The 12,397-nt window shown below is 45.7% G+C and overlaps 1 protein-coding gene and 1 long non-coding RNA gene across 2 annotated transcripts in view; both read left to right on the top strand.

Annotated features, from left to right (window-relative positions):
- The window catches only part of HELZ2 (helicase with zinc finger 2), a 51,428-nt gene that overhangs the window by 1,576 nt on the left and 37,455 nt on the right, over positions 1–12,397 (top strand). The gene's annotated exons all lie outside the window — the stretch shown is intronic.
- Positions 8,429–12,397, top strand: part of LOC310708966 — a 190,386-nt gene continuing 186,417 nt past the window's right edge. The window contains exon 1 of the long non-coding RNA XR_014527268.1: positions 8,429–8,549. This is a non-coding gene — a long non-coding RNA (uncharacterized lncRNA). The remainder of the gene's footprint in view (positions 8,550–12,397) is intronic.

Here is a 12,397-nt window from a genome sequence, read left to right as displayed (position 1 = left end):
CCTTTAAGGGAGCACAAAGTGGCTTACGTAATCCTCCTCCTCCTCCCCATTTATCCTCACAACAGCCCTGGGAGGTAGGTTAGGTGGCGAGTGAGTGACAGGCCCAAGGTTGCCCAGCGAGCTGCATGGCTGAGTGCAGATTTGAACCCCGGTCTCTCAGGTCATAGTCCTGGCACTCTAACCCAGCCCTTTCCAAATTGGGATCTCCAGCTGTTTTGGGACTACAACTCCCATCATCCCTATCTACCAGGGTCAGTGGTCAGGGATGATGGGAGTTGTAGTTCAAAAAAACAGCTGGAGAACCAAGTTTGGAAAGCACTGCTCTAACCACTACACAACACTGCCTCTCACAAAATTGTGTAAAAACATGCTCCCCCCAAAATAATATGAATATATTTGCAATCTCCCTTTCTTTCAAGGATTTTAGGGTAGCATTCATGGTTCTTCCCTTGTCTGTTTTATCTTCACACCATCCCTGTGAGTTAGGTCACTCAGCTTTGTGACTTTGGGTCATCCTCTTCACTCCCCTCTGCATTTTGTCCTTAGAAACAGCCCTGAGAGGTAGGTTAGGCTGTTTCTAAGGAGCTTTGCAGGAAGGTGGGAATTCGAATCGGGGTCTTCCCAAGTCTAGACCGGCATGCCAGCTGCAAAGCCACCCTCTCTCTCTCTCCTTTCATCTGGCAAAGTGGGCTTTTTAGTCCAGAGACCCAGATGCCACAATAATTATATCAGTCTTCAAGCTGCCATAAGAAATCATTACGGTAACAGGCTTATATATTTACTGTGGTGTCCAGTTGTTAGCTTTGCTGGAACAGACAAAAACTTTATTTTCAACATTTCCCCCATTGATCTGGAGGGCTGGAAAACACAATAGTAATTGCCCCACAACGCCTTGACTCTTCCCCCTTTCCTGAAATCCACAATGAATTTCTCACTTTTCAGACTTTTGACGTTGCCGGTTGACGTGGTTGCTAGACAGTGATCACAAAAGGGCTCGTCCTATTTTTAAACGCTATGTGGAAAGTTGTTTTTTTTTAATACTGCCTGTACAGTGGTACCTCGCAAGACGAATGCCTCGCAAGACAAAAAACTCGCTAGACAAAAGGGTTTTTTGTTTTTTGAGCTGCTTCGCAAGACGATTTTCCCTATGGGCTTGCTTCGCAAGGCGGAAATGTCTTGCAAGTTTGTTTCCTTTTTCTTAACACCGTTAATACAGTTGCGACTTGACTTCGAGGAGCAACTCATACAACGCGGTGTGGTAGTCTTTTTTGAGGTTTTTAAAGACTTTGGTGATTTTTGAAGCTTTTCCAAAACTTTCCCGACACCGTGCTTCACAAGACGGAAAAAATTGCAAGACAACAAAACTCGCGGAACGAATTAATTTCGTCTTGCGAGGCACCACTGTATTTGAACAAAGCTCAGAAGCTGTTTGCAAAGCAGGTTGAAGCGTCTGAAATGAATTACAAATGTACCCCCACTCCACACAATAATTTCTGTTTGTGCATTACTTGCGTGTAATGCGCAGGCAGACATGCTGAAGCAGGAGGGAGGCTGAACTGCTGGCAGTAGTAGTGATTCAGTGGGGAATCATGGAATTGTAGAATTGGAAGGGACATCTGAAGATCATCTAGTGCAACCCTCTGCATTGCAGGAATCGAGTGCCTTTATCCACCTAACCCCACCAGCAGCGGAGGTTTTTCAATTAAACAAAAATTGCATGAGAACTAACAAGACACGTAAGCTGTAACTTCACTATGAACTTAGTCCTGGTTCTGCTCGTGGATGCAAGCGGGGGGGGGGGGGGAGGAAACCCCCCACAATCATCGGTGGGGGGAGGAGAGAGAGATACAGATAGGAATATGGAAACCCAACAAAGATAATTTATAGATTTTGATCTAAGGTAGAATATATGGCTCTGCTGGTGCAATCGCACAGCAGTGACTTCCCTGCCATTTTGCTCCTCTTCCCCCCGGTTCAAATGCAGACGGTTGCATCAGAAAATGACAGCATGTTTATTTTACTTTGTCTTCCCCCAAGTGAAGCTAATAACCCGGAGACTGCTAGGATTGCACAACGCTGTATTTGCAGTTTGCAAAGCCATCCGATCCTCAGTATCGCTGACTGGTGAAGTTAAGGAACGGGAAAACCTTCTGCAGAAAAAAGAAGCCCTGGGCTTTTCCCCGCCTTGCATTACTAGGATGTAGGGGTTCATTTTTTCGGCTGCTTGCATTCCATGTGCAGGCCTTTGTGTGTGTGGAGAAGGGGGACAATTTAGCCTGGGGGTGGGGAATGCCAGAATGAGGGACTCTCTAGACCAGGGTGTGGGAAACCATTTCAGCCCTAAGGGCAAATCCCAGGGGTAGGCAGCGCCAGAGGCAAAGGCTCTGAATGTTGACATCATGTAACGTGGGAACCTGTACAAAATTGCAGCTTCTGTTTTTGGGATGCCCAGCTGCGGCTTTGCAAAGAGTTGTGGTTGTGCTGATAAGTTCTGCTTTGGGGTGTGCCAAACAGTGAGCGCTTGTTCACACCCACCAGTTATCAGTGCGCAATTAAGTTTCAAACAGGGGGGGGGGGCTGACTTCCGAGTTCCAGAAATGCGTATCCTCCTTTTTTCTCCCCCGCCACAAAGAAGATAAAGTTCAGGATCCTATTATTCCCCCTCCTGCACAACACCCGTTGTTCCTTAAGTTACTTCCGCTAGATGACCAGGAGCTAAGAAATTGTATCTTGATATTTCATGCTCAAAGTCTGCTCCCTAAATACGGTTGTGTTTCCACACCCAATATTTCTGTTATCTGCTCTCCAGAGCTAAAGGAGCCGTTCTCTGTGTGCTGGACAGAGAGACACCCTGGGGAGAGTGAAGAGTGTTGCAGAGATTTTATTATAAGCTACCTCTTATTGATTATTTATGCACCACTCTTGGGCCCAGCGGTGCTCAGCAGCACGAATGCGAGTGCCAGAGGGTGATAAGTTAGGAAGGAAGCGTTGGGAATCCTCCGTATCGTAGCAAAGAGAACCCGCTTGACAACAATTTGAATGCGGGGACCATAGGGGAGGGAAGCAGTGTTAGAAACTAGGATAGAATCATAGAATCGTAGAGTTACAGTGGCACCTCGGGTTAAGAACTTAATTCGTTCTGGAGGTCTGTTCTTAACCTGAAACTGTTCTTAACCTGAAGCACCACTTTAGCTAATGGGGCCTCCCGCTGCTGCTGCCGCCGCGCGATTTCTGTTCTCACCCTGAAGCAAAGTTCTTAACCCGAGGTAATATTTCTGGGTTAGCGGAGTCTGTAACCTGAAGCGTCTGTAACCTGAAGCGTCTGTAACCCGAGGTACCACTGTATTAATTTTTATTATTATTCATGTCATTTCTATAACCACTTCATATTTTAAAGATAAAATCTCCATGCAGTTTATAGCACGTCAAATCATCAAATGAAACAATCTAGAATAAAAGAAATTCAAGCTTCCAGGAAAATATTTCAGATCCTTCTCGAAAGTGGCATTTTGCATCCCCTGTATTTATTTACCTACTTAATTTATAGAGCTGCCCCATGGCCAAATTACTCTAGGCAAACAGTGTGGTATAGTGGTTAGAGCACCAGACTAGGACCCAGGAGATTGCATGACTCCCCACTTCAGTCATGAAGCTGACTGGGTGACCTTGGTGTCCGTCACAGCCTCTTAACCCACCTCACAGGATTGTCGTAGGGATTAACTGAGGATGGGAGGTGAACCATGTACAGTGGTACCTCAGGTTACATACTCTTCAGGTTACATACGCTTCAGGTTACAGACTCCGCTAACTCAGAAATAGTGCTTCAGGTTAAGAACTTTGCTTCAGGATGAGAACAGAAATGGTGCTCCGGCGGCGCAGCGGCAGCAGGAGGCCCCATTAGCTAAATTGGTGCTTCAGGTTAAGAACAGACCTCTGGAACGAATTAAGTACTTAACCCGAGGTACCACTGTATTCTTTGGAGAAAAAGGTGGGATATGAATGCAATGAATCCAATGTTGTTAGCCGCCCTGAGCCCGGTTTTTGAACCAGGAAGGACGGGGTATAAATGAAAATGTATTATTATTATTATTATTATTATTATTATTAAGCTCATCTGCTTAGCTGCTTAAGAAAGCTGGAGGGGCCAGCCAGATGGAGATGTCTGTTGCTAACCAGGCATCCAGGGATCTCCGCGTGATTGCAGTTGGACCTGTGCCAGTCGTAAACCATGCCTGGTGCCTGGCTAATTTCCAACACTGGATAGAATCATCAGCGATGAAGACAAAGCTTTGTGTCTGACTGATGCTTGTGGACAGATCCAAGGTTCAATCCCTGTAAGGGACAGCTGAACATTCCTGAATTGCAGGGGGTTGGACTAGATGACCCTCAGGGTCCCTGCCAGCTGTCCATTTCTATGATTTAGTCCAGGTTCCAGGCACCTCTTGCCTTGACAAACAGAAGCCACTCAGATCTGCTCCCCTGCATCTGTTCAGACTATGTGACAGCCGTCCTCAAAACCTGTCCTAGTGCAGAACTGATAACAGTCAAAGCAGCTTGTGTTGTTCACTTGTGTTCCTTTGGTGGTGAGAGAGGTTGGGGTTGGCCTAGGGTGTGATTGTTTGCTTGTGATTGACTGTGGTGATCTTTGTTTTTGTGTGTGGGTGAGGTGGGTGGGTGTTTTGGGTCAGGTTAGCCATATTGATTTGTATGCTGTTGGTGGATTATTGTCACTGTCCTGTTGGGCTGTGTATGTGATAAAGAGGAGCCATACCGGGGTGAAGGCGTCTTCTTCTGTTTGTTCCCGTGTCAGTTTCAGTTTATTGGTTAATTTTTCTAGTAGGGCTGTTTCCCATACTATTTGGTACCATTGGTCCATGCTTACTCCTGACAGGTCTCTCCAGTGTCTGGTTATGGTGCTTCTGGCTGCTGAGAGCAGGTGGGTTATGAGTTCTTTGTGGTGTAAATGGGCATTGTTGTCTTGGAAGATGTTTAGTAGGGCCAATTCTGGGGTGATGTCTATTACTTGCTTAGTTATTTTACATATTTCTTGTATGGCTGTTGTCCAGAATAGTTGGATTTTGGGACACTCCCACCACATGTGGAGGTATGTGCCTGTGGAGGTACAACACAAGCAACGCTGACACCAAACTCTACATACATTAAACATAATAGAAACACCGCCACCCGACCCCACCCCTATCCATCCTCCCTCTCTCCACCCCCCCTCTCTTTTCTTTTTTCTTTTCTTCTCCCCCTAATGCCTCAACAAATGAAACAGATTTGTAAAAATGTTACATGGGGGAAAAAAATACGAGGCACTACACTTCTGTAAAACAAGAAAATCCTGAATAAAATATATATTAAAAAAACAACAACAGTCAAAGCAGCTGGGAAAGGGAGAGGGTGAGTGAGGTGGGATGGAACTGGGGGAGAGGCATGTGCTGGCAACTCGGAGAGAAGGTTTCTTTGGAAACACAGCGACTGCCAGCTCAGTTCCAGGAGTGTTCTCCCTGATGCAACAGGAGCTGTTAATATTTGCAAACCGGACAGCATTTTATTCCTAGCCTGCATTCTGTGGCTGTTTGTGGGTCTTTGCCCGGGCTCCGTTATTGCACCATTGCGCAGAGGTGTGGCTTCGTATATTTGTCCTTGGTCTTGTGACAAAGGTGGGGTGGAACCTCATGTGAAATAGCGGCAAAAGTGTGTAAGCTCTGAATCGGGAAGTCTCCTTAAGGCTTAAGCAATCCTCCCGCATTCTGCAAGGTAAGGTTAAAAATGTGGTCTGGCGTTACAGGTTTGTTGTAAAGCAACGCTGGGGAACTTTGCCCTTCCAGATGTTGAAGGACTCCAGTTCCCATCAGCCTCAGCCAGCGTGGCTTTAGGACTGATGGGAGTTGGGATTCTGGCAACACCTTGCTTACAGTCCCATAAGACACCTCCTCAAGTGTCCTCAATTGCCACCCTCTGCTTCTCTCTGCTATGTTACCGCAGGTTTGCTGTGGTTTATTATCCAAGTTTGCCTTGGAAACAAAAGAGCGTTTATTAGTGGTTGTCCCCTCCCCACTCCCAATCGCACAAAAACGATTTGCATCTTTGGCTGCTCCCAGGCAAAGCAGTCAGAATCAGGAAGTGAAAATTAAGTGGCATTTATCACCTTGTGAGATGAGAGGAGTGCTTCTGTCTGGGCAGCAGTGCCCCAGGTGGAATCTGAGCCTGAAATAAGAACAGTGTGGCACAGGGGAAGGTGTGAATGTAGCAAAAGGGTCCGTAGATAGCACAGTGCAGTTGGTGAGATTCTTTTTTTAAAATATTATTTATTAATTTTAAAGGGTTACAAAAAGAAAAAATTTTAAAAAAGCATATTAAAAAGATACAAGACATCACATCGCAATAAAAAAAGAACAAAGAGAAAAAAAGAAAAGAAACAAAAAAATACAAAGTATCTTCCCATAACTTATCTTTCATTTGCTTATTTCCTTGACCTCCTCACACCTCCCTTTTTTGTATTCTAGTTCAATTAGCTATTTCAGCAAGTCCTTTCCATCTTTTCCAATTTTTGTCCTCTATTTTATCTTAATATAATGTAACTTTACTTTCCCTCCTTCACCATTTAGCAATCTATTTTTTCTTAATCCTTTATAGCATTTCTGCTAAAACCACATTATTTCATTCCAACATCCTTCTAACATTCCTTAATTTTACAATGTTTCTGTAAATAAACTTTAAATTTCTTCCAATCTTCTTCCACCAACTCTTCTCCCTGGTCTCGGATTCTGCCAGTCATTTCCGCCAATTCCATGTAGTCCATCACCTTCATCTGCCATTCTTCCCGGGTGGGTAGATCTTGTGTCTTCCAATACTTCGCGATGAGTATTCTTGCTGCTGTTGTGGCATACAATTGGCCGACCATGCCCAGGAGAAAGGCCTCTGGTTTCTTCAGAAAGGTATATTTAAATACCTTTTTCATTTCATTATAAATCATCTCCCAGAATGTCTTAATCCTTGGGCACATCCACCAAAGGTGAAAAAATGTGCCTTCAGTCTCTTTGCATTTCCAACATTTATTATCGGGCAAGTGGTATATTTTTGCAAGCTTGACTGGTGTCATGTACCACCTGTAGATCATTTCCATTATATTCTCTCTTAGGGCATTACATGCTGTGGTCTACATACCTGTGGTCCATAACTGTTCCCAGTCAGCAATCATAATATTATGTCCTACATCTTGTGCCCATTTAATCATAGTTGATTTCACCATTTCATCCTGAGTATTCCATTTCAACAGCAAGTTATATATTCTTGACAAATTCTTAGTTTTGGGATCTAACAGTTCTGTTTCCAATTTTGATTTTTCCACCTGGAAACCAATTTTTTTCAGTTGGTGAGATTATTTCTGTAGTTGCTACCTTAAAGGTAAAGGTACCCCTGACCTTTAGGTCCAGTCGCGGATGACTCTGGGGTTGCGGCGCTCATCTCGCTTTCTTGGCTGAGGGAGCCGGCATTTGTCCGCAGACAGCTTCCAGGTCGTATGGCCAGCATAACTAAGCTGCTTCTGGCGAACCAGAGCAGTGCACGGAAATGCCGTTCACCTTCCCGCTGGAGCGGTACCTATTTATCTACTGGCACTTTGACATGCTTTCGAACTGCTAGGTTGGCAGGAGCAGGGACTGAGCAACAGGAGCTCACCCCGTTGCGAGGATTCAAACTGCCAACCTTCTGATCGGCAAGCCCTAGGGTCTGTGGTTTAGACCACAGCGCCACCCGTGTCCCAGCTGCTACCTTGTTGTTGTTGTTGTTGTTTAGTCGTGTCCGACTCTTCGTGACCCCATGGACCAGAGCACTCCAGGCACTCCTGTCTTCCACTGCCTCCCACACTATGGTCAAACTCATGCTGGTAGCTTCGAGAACACTGTCTAACCATCTCGTCCTCTGTCATCCCATTCTCCTTGGGCCCTCCATCTTTCCCAACATCAGGGTCTTTTCCAGGGAGTCTTCTCTTCTCATGAGGTGGCCATAGTATTGGAGCCTCAGCTTCAGGATCTGTCCTTCCAGTGAGCACTCAGGGCTGATTTCCTTCGGAATCGAGAGGTTTGATCTTCTTGCAGTCCATGGGACTCTCAAGAGTCTCCTCCAGCACCATAATTCGGAGTTCACATATTTTGACTTAGAAAGGCTATTCATCGGGGAAATAAGGATTTGTTTTAAGTTTTTCATGTGTTCAGTTTTTTTCTTAAGCATTTAACCACATTAACAAACATGGATACATATGCTATAATATTACTGTTTTAGTTAAATACCGTATTTTTCGCTCTATAAGACGCACCAGACCACAAGACGCACCTAGTTTTTGGAGGAGGGGGAAAAAAAATATTCTGAATCTCAGAAGCCAGAAGAGCAAGAGGGATTGCTGCGCAGCGAAAGCAGCGATCCCTCTTGCTCTTCTGGCTTCTGGGATAGCTGCGCAGCCTGCATTCGCTCCATAAGACGCACACACATTTCCCCTTACTTTTTAGGAGGGAAAAAGTGAGTCTTATAGAGCAAAAAATACGGTAAATTGTTATTAAGGAAATGATTATTTTTCTCCTTCCAATAAAGTACAGCAGAAACGTTGTCCAAACATAAACAGTTAACTTAATAAACCTCACAATAATTTCATCGTTATCTGTCTATGTATTTCTAATAGTATAACCAAATCAGTAATTTTTGATATAATTGTAAAAATTACTCTGAAAATTTATTATTCCAAAAACGAAACCTTCATCTAGTTGTAAATGTTAAGATTATACCAGCAAGAACGAGTCTTTCTGTAAAAAAATGACAGTCCCTGCATGTATTCTGAAAGTGGCGAAGGGCAAGCTGGTGAGTTCCTTTGGACTTGGCGGGGAAAGAGGTGTCCCTTAAACTAGTTTAAACTGGCAGAGTTTAAGGCTGCTATTGAAAAGGGCAGCTTGCCTGGTGAACTGTGACATTTTGGGTTGAAATGTCACTGCCCGGTACTTATCGACCAGGATTCAGTTTACATTGGCTGCCCTCCTTGAGTGCACGATTAGGCCCCTTCAGTCTATGAAAAACAAAGAAGCCCACATTTTCAGAGTTGCAGAGGCTAGGTCTTTCTGTATTGTGCCCAGTATACAGACCAGAACCACCGAGGCACTAAACCTGCCTTCCCCACAACCAGGTGCCCTGGAGATGTTTTGTACTACAACCGCAACGACCCTGTGAGATGGGTTAAGGGGCTGCATCTGACTCCAAGGTCACCCAGTCAGCTTCCTGGGGATTTGAACCCAGATCTCCCAGGCCCTAGTCCAACACTAACCATACTGCTAGAGTCCTCCTGCTAGGGGGGCAACTCTATAAACTGAGTAGGTAAATAAACATGGGGAAAGCAAAATGTCACTTAGAGAAAGATCTGAAATATTTTCCTTGAATTTGTGTTATTCAGGATTGTTTTATGTGATGTTTTAATGTGTTGCAAACCAGTGTGATATTCCCCCCTCTTTAAAATGTAAAGCGGTATAGAAATGAACTGGGGAAAAAATATTATAAGGTGCCATTTGGCGATTAGCTTTTGTGTCTGAGTTTCTAGCGCTGCCTGTGAAAGCACATGAGCAGCCACGAGTGCCACGTTGGCAATCCATGGTTTTGTGGTTCGCTAGCATGGTGTGTGTGTGTTTCCTTTGCATTGGGGGTGCCCCAGTGCCAAGCAGATGCGGATATCCACCTTTGTTTTTAGTTTTTGTCCAGTTCTCAGAGGCCCTCAAAAGAGTGCTTTGCATTTGTCAGAGCGATCCTGGGAGTGACTGTTTGCCCAGCTGGAGAGCAAATCTCATCTCACATGGGCCTGTATCTCTGCAAACAAATGATGTTGTGGTCTTGCCCCACCCAGTTTCTGGGTCAAGCTGCCAGTGACTCACAGATCTTGCATTTTAACTTTCGAAGGCTTCTCTTGGGACTCCCTATTTGTTTAATTTTTTTTGTTTTGTTTGCTGCAGACATTTCCCTTTCGGTTTTGAGAATGACTCGACCGACAGTCATTCCTTCAGGCTCACATCTGCTGATGCAGCGCCGACACCCACGCTGTGTGGTCTCCTTGACTTTGTTCCTCCTTCTCCCCAACCAGCCATCCTTCTCCCCGGGGCTGGGCCAAGGGGAATGCCAGCCACTCTCAGGGCTGCGTACGATGTTAGTCCTCTTCTAGTTACTTTGAGTGCAAACAGTGTTAGAAACTCGGGTATACAGTCGTACTTTGTTTTGCGACCGGGATCCGTTCCGGAGCCCCGGCCGCTAGCCGAAACGGACGCATTGCAAAGCGCCATGTCTGTGCATGTGCGCGGAGCAGTTTGCACTCCTGCACATGCGCAAAGCGCGGTTTAGCACTTCTGCACATGCGTAAGCGGCAAACCCGGAAGTAACCCGTTCCGGTACTTCCAGGTTTGCCACGGACGTTCACCGGAATGGACGCTAGACAAGGCGGATGTTCGTGGATGTTCGATTTTTCAGGTTACAGACCGCCGAAACCCAGAAGTATGGGAACGGGTTACTTCCGGGTTTCAATGGTTGCACATGCGCAGAAGCACTAAATCGCGCTTTGCGCATGCACAGAAGCGCCAAATTGCAACCCGCGTGTGCGCAGATGTGGGTTGCGAACGTGCATCCCGCACGGATTACGTTTGCAACCCGAACGTCCACTGTATCAGCGAATTGCCAAATGCACCTTAAGCCAAGTTACGGTCGCCACAATAAGAGTTTTTAGGTGCCATTCCCCCATAAGTTGTTTCTTGTTGTTTCTATACTGCTTTAGATTTTAAAGAGAAAACCTCAAAGCGGTTTGAAACATCAAATAAAACAATCCAGAAGAAAACATATCCAACCTTCTCAGATCTTTCTCTAAGTGACATTTTGCTTTCCCTGACACTGCTTAGCGTTACGTCTGAATTGGGGATCATGGCTTGTTCTTGGCTTACATCCCATGGTTTGTTGGAGGAGAAGTGGAAGGTTTATTTAGCTGTGCTAGCTGAGGCTCATGAGAGCTGTAGTCCATAACATCTGGAGAGGACAGAACCATGTGTTTGCACGCAGAAAGTCCAAATGAAGTCCTTGGTCCCTCCAGCGCAAATATCTCTGTTGCAGTATTCGAAATTAGCCAGGTGCCAGGCCCATTTTGCAGCTGTGGGTTAAACCCCAGAGCCTAGGACTTGCTGATCAGAAGGTCAGCGGTTTGAATCCCTGCGATGGGGTGACCTCCCGATGCTCGGTCCCTGCTCCTGCCAACATAGCAGTTCGAAAGCATGTCAAAGTGCAAGTAGATAAATAGGTACCGCTCCAGTGGAAGCTGTATGCCAGCTCCCTCGGCCAGTAAAGCGAAATGAGCGCCACAAGCCCAGAGTCGGCCACGACTGGACCCAATGGTCAGGGGTCCCTTTACCTTTACCTTTATCAAGCACTTGCCACCAAGTGAAGATGCCTGGCGCCAGGACGTTGCCTGACATCTCCACCTTCTGGGGATCATTAGATCTGGACTGTCTCCATACACCAAGACCCCATCCTGTTGAATTCCAGGTACCAAAATGCCTTTTCCATTCAGCCTCAGCAGGAGCAGGCGCACCATTAAGGAAAAGAGGTCGGAATAGGCCGATAGACATGTTGACTATCCCTGGATCAAATGCCTTTTCTTCTTTGAGTTCTCAAAGTTCTTAAGGTAGCTCACGGTTGTCATCTGAACTGGCCAGATGTTTAACTGATAATCATTCACAGCTGCTCCATCCTTTGAAAAATAAGATTTTTAGAGCCAACGTGCCCCAAAATGGCCACTAGACATTCTGTTTTGGTGACTGTAACCTTGGTTTAAGGAGCCATTTGGCACCTGGTTTATATATCTGAGCTTCTAACACTAGTCTATTAGCACAATGGAAAAAATCAGCATTGCTGGCTTAGGGCGATGTATAGCGAGGAAGAGAGCAGGGAGAGCTGGTTCCTGTTTTGCTGCAAGCAGGACGTGGCTCTGATGACCTGGTGCAACGCAGTTGGCAGAGAAACCAGTGCCTGGTGGAGCAAGGTTCTGAGAAGCCCATGGAAGTCAGCCAGGTTTGGGGGCAAGGAAGGTTTAGGAGAGGATTTTCGGTCACAGCAATGATCCCGATATTGTACTTGGCAAAACGAGAGAGAGAGAGAGAGAGAGAGAGAGAGAGAGGGTACTGCCGTCGTATTGTGTGCTGCCTACCCCTTAAAGGTGCTTCTGGATGAATTTGTAGTCCATAAACAAGGTTTGTTAAATTCTACCCCTCCAACCCACTGCTGCCCATTCTCAATACTTCCATTAAAATACAGTCATACTTCGGGTTACAGCCACTTCAGGTTGCGTTTTTTCGGGTTACGGACCGCCAAAACCCGGAAGCAC

Source organism: Podarcis liolepis (genome assembly GCF_965112155.1).
Source record: "Podarcis liolepis genome assembly, chromosome: 6".
NCBI classification, from domain to species: domain Eukaryota; kingdom Metazoa; phylum Chordata; class Lepidosauria; order Squamata; family Lacertidae; genus Podarcis; species Podarcis liolepis.
Note: the sequence above shows the minus strand (reverse complement) of the source record. Positions and strands in the feature narration are given on the sequence as shown.